Source organism: Nanorana parkeri, unplaced genomic scaffold, assembly GCF_000935625.1.
Source record: "Nanorana parkeri isolate BGI_ZX_2015 unplaced genomic scaffold, ASM93562v1 scaffold1009, whole genome shotgun sequence".
Taxonomy (NCBI): domain Eukaryota; kingdom Metazoa; phylum Chordata; class Amphibia; order Anura; family Dicroglossidae; genus Nanorana; species Nanorana parkeri.
This window is the reverse complement of record NW_017307277.1, coordinates 153,822-159,260: the sequence shown is the minus strand read 5'-3', so window position 1 is coordinate 159,260 and position 5,439 is coordinate 153,822. Positions and strand designations below refer to the sequence as shown.

At 53.7% G+C, this 5,439-nt stretch overlaps 1 protein-coding gene across 2 annotated transcripts in view; it reads left to right on the top strand.

Moving 5' to 3' along the window:
- Positions 1 to 643: 643 nt before the first annotated feature.
- The window catches only part of LOC108795811 (opioid-binding protein/cell adhesion molecule homolog), a 143,697-nt gene continuing 138,901 nt past the window's right edge, over positions 644 to 5,439 (top strand). For both annotated transcript variants that reach the window (XM_018567119.1, XM_018567117.1), the window contains exon 1: positions 644 to 648. The gene's annotated coding sequence lies outside the window, so the exon portion shown is untranslated. The remainder of the gene's footprint in view (positions 649 to 5,439) is intronic.

The following is a 5,439-nucleotide window of genomic DNA, read 5'->3' as shown; positions in this document are numbered from 1 at the left end:
TTTCATGAGGCAGCCTGAGGCTGTTGCCTCAGACAGCATCTCTTTGGGTTGTGCGAGTGTGTGGGGGGGGTGGGGGGGGGGGGGGGGGGCGCACTGGACGAGGACTGTGGAGGGTTGCTGGAGAGTTACTATTAACTCTCCAGCAACCAGAAACTACAGTTATCCGGCAGCTACTGATCCCCACGGGTGCCCTATAACTGGAGGTTTACTGTAATGTGAAGAATTGGTGTTTTCCCCATGTCACCCTACTGAGCATTGATTTGGAAGATTTGCCTCCCATTGACTTCTATGGGGTTCGCATTGAGGTTTGCACATTGCGAACATTAATAGCTTTGCCCAGCCCGCCTGTGAATAGATTGCGAGCAGATTCGTCCATCACTGCTCAAAAGTTGATAGGTGACACCTTCTCTTTAGAAGAGAACAAACTCTTTTATAACCAACAATATGGGTTCTATTCCTAAGAGGGTGCTTGGTGCTGGGGCATGAGGAAATCTCTTCTGCTCAGTGGGAAAGCATTTGTACAGAGAATAATGAAGACCTGGAGATGATATTGTGTGACACCGGCCTGGTGTGCCTGTGGCTGAGATATGACGGATACAATGGAGTACAAAGGGAATCATGATGAGGCCAGGTTATGCCGTGTCCTGGGTGATGGACACATTGGCAGGGTGTGATAACTTTTCCTCTCTACAGATGGTGACAGTTGTGTGACGATCCCCGGGCTTGTGCGGGACTTTTATATCTTTACAATGATTATAGAAATCTGTAGATGTCCCTCCTCTCATCCCTGCCTGCAAGACCCCCTGGCACTGCCTTGGCATTACCATCCAATTAAAAGGGGTCCTGGCAGGACAATGATGGCCGTATCTGTCTCCTTTCCTAGCGCTCTGGATCAAAGGACTCCTGTCCACGGGCGATAACTGTTCTCTGGACCTCTGGGGACCTTCTGATCTTTTATTAATAATGACAAGTCCTTTCTGCTGTCACAGGCTGGATTCTGGGGATGTCATGCAGCACGGAAAGGTAAAGGTCCTTCACACTATGATAGCTCCTAGCCCTATACAATCATCCTGTCATATGTAGGCTCTTCATTCGTGTCCTCAGTCCTGTCTGGAGCTCTCACAGATGTTAATATAAATATGTGGTTAGTAATAAGCCAGGAAGTAGATTGGGGTGTATGTGATGTATGATTTTTGGGGTGGCTCAGGTGCCTCCAGTGGAGACGTACCTGATCTTCCTGCAGATCTGTGTGTTAAGTATACAGAATATGCAATGTAGCCTGTTGTGTCTGTTTATTGCCGTGTTAGGGGAGACGTAGAGGATGTAAGTTCATAGAGAGTGGAGCCAGGTGGCACGTAGACGATGTAAGGTCATAGAGAGTGGAGCCAGGTGGCACGTAGACGATGTAAGGTCATAGGGGGTGGAGCCAGGTGGCACGTAGAAGATGTAAGGTCATAGGGGGTGGAGCCAGGTGGCACGTAGAAGATGTAAGGTCATAGAGAGTGGAGCCAGGTGACACGTAGAAGATGTAAGGTCATAGAGAGAGGAGCCATGTGACACGTAGAAGATGTAAGGTCATAGAGAGTGGAGCCAGGTGACACGTAGAGGATGTAAGGTCATAGAGAGAGGAGCCAGGTGACACGTAGACGATGTAGACGATGTAAGGTCATAGGGGGTGGAGCCAGGTGGCACGTAGAAGATGTAAGGTCATAGGGGGTGGAGCCAGGTGGCACGTAGAAGATGTAAGGTCATAGGGGGTGGAGCCAGGTGGCACGTAGAAGATGTAAGGTCATAGGGGGTGGAGCCAGGTGGCACGTAGAAGATGTAAGGTCATAGGGGGTGGAGCCAGGTGGCACGTAGAAGATGTAAGGTCATAGGGGGTGGAGCCAGGTGGCACGTAGAAGATGTAAGGTCATAGGGGGTGGAGCCAGGTGGCACGTAGAAGATGTAAGGTCATAGGGGGTGGAGCCAGGTGGCACGTAGAAGATGTAAGGTCATAGGGGGTGGAGCCAGGTGGCACGTAGAAGATGTAAGGTCATAGGGGGTGGAGCCAGGTGGCACGTAGAAGATGTAAGGTCATAGGGGGTGGAGCCAGGTGGCACGTAGAAGATGTAAGGTCATAGGGGGTGGAGCCAGGTGGCACGTAGAAGATGTAAGGTCATAGGGGGTGGAGCCAGGTGGCACGTAGAAGATGTAAGGTCATAGGGGGTGGAGCCAGGTGGCACGTAGAAGATGTAAGGTCATAGGGGGTGGAGCCAGGTGGCACGTAGAAGATGTAAGGTCATAGGGGGTGGAGCCAGGTGGCACGTAGAAGATGTAAGGTCATAGGGGGTGGAGCCAGGTGGCACGTAGAAGATGTAAGGTCATAGGGGGTGGAGCCAGGTGGCACGTAGAAGATGTAAGGTCATAGGGGGTGGAGCCAGGTGGCACGTAGAAGATGTAAGGTCATAGGGGGTGGAGCCAGGTGGCACGTAGAAGATGTAAGGTCATAGGGGGTGGAGCCAGGTGGCACGTAGAAGATGTAAGGTCATAGGGGGTGGAGCCAGGTGGCACGTAGAAGATGTAAGGTCATAGGGGGTGGAGCCAGGTGGCACGTAGAAGATGTAAGGTCATAGGGGGTGGAGCCAGGTGGCACGTAGAAGATGTAAGGTCATAGGGGGTGGAGCCAGGTGGCACGTAGAAGATGTAAGGTCATAGGGGGTGGAGCCAGGTGGCACGTAGAAGATGTAAGGTCATAGGGGGTGGAGCCAGGTGGCACGTAGAAGATGTAAGGTCATAGGGGGTGGAGCCAGGTGGCACGTAGAAGATGTAAGGTCATAGGGGGTGGAGCCAGGTGGCACGTAGAAGATGTAAGGTCATAGGGGGTGGAGCCAGGTGGCACGTAGAAGATGTAAGGTCATAGGGGGTGGAGCCAGGTGGCACGTAGAAGATGTAAGGTCATAGGGGGTGGAGCCAGGTGGCACGTAGAAGATGTAAGGTCATAGGGGGTGGAGCCAGGTGGCACGTAGAAGATGTAAGGTCATAGGGGGTGGAGCCAGGTGGCACGTAGAAGATGTAAGGTCATAGGGGGTGGAGCCAGGTGGCACGTAGAAGATGTAAGGTCATAGGGGGTGGAGCCAGGTGGCACGTAGAAGATGTAAGGTCATAGGGGGTGGAGCCAGGTGGCACGTAGAAGATGTAAGGTCATAGGGGGTGGAGCCAGGTGGCACGTAGAAGATGTAAGGTCATAGGGGGTGGAGCCAGGTGGCACGTAGAAGATGTAAGGTCATAGGGGGTGGAGCCAGGTGGCACGTAGAAGATGTAAGGTCATAGGGGGTGGAGCCAGGTGGCACGTAGAAGATGTAAGGTCATAGGGGGTGGAGCCAGGTGGCACGTAGAAGATGTAAGGTCATAGGGGGTGGAGCCAGGTGGCACGTAGAAGATGTAAGGTCATAGGGGGTGGAGCCAGGTGGCACGTAGAAGATGTAAGGTCATAGGGGGTGGAGCCAGGTGGCACGTAGAAGATGTAAGGTCATAGGGGGTGGAGCCAGGTGGCACGTAGAAGATGTAAGGTCATAGGGGGTGGAGCCAGGTGGCACGTAGAAGATGTAAGGTCATAGGGGGTGGAGCCAGGTGGCACGTAGAAGATGTAAGGTCATAGGGGGTGGAGCCAGGTGGCACGTAGAAGATGTAAGGTCATAGGGGGTGGAGCCAGGTGGCACGTAGAAGATGTAAGGTCATAGGGGGTGGAGCCAGGTGGCACGTAGAAGATGTAAGGTCATAGGGGGTGGAGCCAGGTGGCACGTAGAAGATGTAAGGTCATAGGGGGTGGAGCCAGGTGGCACGTAGAAGATGTAAGGTCATAGGGGGTGGAGCCAGGTGGCACGTAGAAGATGTAAGGTCATAGGGGGTGGAGCCAGGTGGCACGTAGAAGATGTAAGGTCATAGGGGGTGGAGCCAGGTGGCACGTAGAAGATGTAAGGTCATAGGGGGTGGAGCCAGGTGGCACGTAGAAGATGTAAGGTCATAGGGGGTGGAGCCAGGTGGCACGTAGAAGATGTAAGGTCATAGGGGGTGGAGCCAGGTGGCACGTAGAAGATGTAAGGTCATAGGGGGTGGAGCCAGGTGGCACGTAGAAGATGTAAGGTCATAGGGGGTGGAGCCAGGTGGCACGTAGAAGATGTAAGGTCATAGGGGGTGGAGCCAGGTGGCACGTAGAAGATGTAAGGTCATAGGGGGTGGAGCCAGGTGGCACGTAGAAGATGTAAGGTCATAGGGGGTGGAGCCAGGTGGCACGTAGAAGATGTAAGGTCATAGGGGGTGGAGCCAGGTGGCACGTAGAAGATGTAAGGTCATAGGGGGTGGAGCCAGGTGGCACGTAGAAGATGTAAGGTCATAGGGGGTGGAGCCAGGTGGCACGTAGAAGATGTAAGGTCATAGGGGGTGGAGCCAGGTGGCACGTAGAAGATGTAAGGTCATAGGGGGTGGAGCCAGGTGGCACGTAGAAGATGTAAGGTCATAGGGGGTGGAGCCAGGTGGCACGTAGAAGATGTAAGGTCATAGGGGGTGGAGCCAGGTGGCACGTAGAAGATGTAAGGTCATAGGGGGTGGAGCCAGGTGGCACGTAGAAGATGTAAGGTCATAGGGGGTGGAGCCAGGTGGCACGTAGAAGATGTAAGGTCATAGGGGGTGGAGCCAGGTGGCACGTAGAAGATGTAAGGTCATAGGGGGTGGAGCCAGGTGGCACGTAGAAGATGTAAGGTCATAGGGGGTGGAGCCAGGTGGCACGTAGAAGATGTAAGGTCATAGGGGGTGGAGCCAGGTGGCACGTAGAAGATGTAAGGTCATAGGGGGTGGAGCCAGGTGGCACGTAGAAGATGTAAGGTCATAGGGGGTGGAGCCAGGTGGCACGTAGAAGATGTAAGGTCATAGGGGGTGGAGCCAGGTGGCACGTAGAAGATGTAAGGTCATAGGGGGTGGAGCCAGGTGGCACGTAGAAGATGTAAGGTCATAGAGAGTGGAGCCAGGTGACACGTAGAGGATGTAAGGTCATAGAGAGAGGAGCCAGGTGACACAACTCCATCTGCTCGGGGACAGTGAGTAGAAGTCCAGAAATGTTGGGACAATCGGAGGCCAGCAGCGTCCTCTTGTCTGCCTTCGATGGTCGGACTATTCAACAGCTGAGCTCCTCTCTGATTGGACGGTCTGGAAAGGTCGGCGTCATTTTCTGTATTTGTAGCTTCACAATCTCAGTAAGTGGCTGTGACGTCACCACGCAGGAGGAAGTGAAGTGGGCGCAGCAGTTGGCGCAGAGTACAGGCACTTCATATATATATACGCTGGAATACTCCGCAGACCTTTGTGGCAGCGAGTGGCCGTCATCCTCTCGGAGATTTCTGTCTCGTCTCCAGAAGCTGTAGGGGGGACAATCAATAGAAGTGACCCCCCCCCCCCCCCCCC